This window comes from Papaver somniferum, chromosome 9 (assembly GCF_003573695.1).
Source record: "Papaver somniferum cultivar HN1 chromosome 9, ASM357369v1, whole genome shotgun sequence".
Taxonomy (NCBI): Eukaryota; Viridiplantae; Streptophyta; class Magnoliopsida; order Ranunculales; family Papaveraceae; genus Papaver; species Papaver somniferum.
This window is the reverse complement of record NC_039366.1, coordinates 126,401,721-126,403,559: the sequence shown is the minus strand read 5'-3', so window position 1 is coordinate 126,403,559 and position 1,839 is coordinate 126,401,721.

Sequence of the window (1,839 nt, the reverse complement as noted above, 5' to 3'; positions counted from 1 at the left end):
GGGGGAGGGGATCTGCCCCTGTTGGAGATAATATTGGTGGTGTGGGTACTCTGCCCGTTATTTCCCCTGAATTTTCTTTTGGTAGGATATATTCCGCGGGGGAATCCTTTGATGTAAACGCTGCCATGGGTCTTGCCGAAGACTTCTCATTGCTTTCCAAAAATGATGATTGGGATGTGCTTAGGAATCTAGGTAAAGAAGGTGCTACTGGTCAGCAGGCTGAAAGCGCAGGTGTTCATGCTGAGGCTGGTGATGTCGAGACTTGCGCGGGTGAGGAGATAACAGCTAAGGGGAAGTCTGCGGTTGAGTCTCCTCCAGAGGATTTCCCTTACTCGCTGATGCCTGAAGGTGAAGATGCCATTTTGGCTTGGCTTAAGAAGAAGAATCTGATGTTCGTCCCCAACCCTTCCCCAGTGGTCCCTGGTGAGAAGAATTCCGACGCTTATACTCGTCAGATGATGCAATTGTATTCTGAAGCCCGCGTTGCTGAGATGTGGGAGAAGAATCTGAGAGCTTCGGAAGCTAACCTAGTGGTTGACCCTCCTTCCTCTGTTGCTGATATGATGGCCATAGCTGATGGGTACCAATACGGCTTTCCCCAGCAGCGTGTCTTAGAGGTAAATCCTTGTACTTATTTCTTCATGATATCCGAACATTGTATTCTTCGTGATATCTGATCTCTTGGGTATAATAATGTTTGTTGTTTGTGACATAGATGAGGAGGAGCGAACATTGTAACCATGTTCTATACCAATTCTTTAAAGAAAATTCTTTAAAGTTGGAGGCTAAGCTTCGTCATAGAGAAGAGGAACTATCTGCGGCCGAAGTGGAAATAAGTGAACTGAGGGGCCGCCTGAAGGAAAAGGAACAGCTGGGTAACGCTGAGGAGAGTCTCGGTTCGGAACTTGCTATGGTCCGCAACGAATTGGAGCAGACTCGTAGAAATGTATCGTCCCTCACAGGTTCGTATTTTACCGATCTTTCATTCCTCGTGATTCCCTCTTTGTACTTTGGTGTTCTGTCTGAGTCTCTCCACCCTATCTTCAGTGGGTGGAGTCCCCGAGTTGATATGTCTTCGGAAAGAAAGGGAACGACAGAAATCCCGTATTGCAGAGTTGGTGGGTAAGTTGAAAAGCGAAGCCATAAAGTGGAATGCTCGTGCTGATGAGCACAACGCCTTAGCAGCTGAGTGGCGTGAAAAGCGATCACTGATGGTTGATATGCAAAATAAGTACAATCATGACCGTCGCCTGTTTAATGGTACGCTGCTATGGACACGTGATAACCTGCGTGAAGCTCGAGGACATGCTTCGGACTTAGAGGCTAGAGTGCGCCTTTTGGAAGGAGAATTCGACAGGCTCGTTCTTTCTTAGGCCCCGGGGTTAGGGATAGTTAGTTGCATATTACCGAGGAAAAATATGCTAGGGCTGAGGTTGGCGCTCTTAGTAAAGCCCTAGCAGCGTCTCGAGATGATGTTGCCCGCCAAGTGGAGTCTGAGAGAGATCTTGAAGTGAATGTGTATCGACTCCATAAAAGGATGGGGGAGATGAATGATTAAGTCAACCATCTACGTCACTTGGATTCAATGAAGCAGGTAGACTTAGACGCGAGTCAATTTGCTCTTAAGAACCTTCAAACGTATTATAAGAAACTATCCGGCGAATATGACTTTCTTGATGAGGCACGGGACGTAGTTGTTAATGAGTATGAAGAGGCTTCGGCTAATGTCGAAGGTATAACCTCGTTTTATCGAGTGTGATTCTGTTATTTCTTTGTTTTAACCCCTTGGTATTTCTTGTTTTCAGCACTCGAGGGACAGCTTCACGCAGCAAATGATGA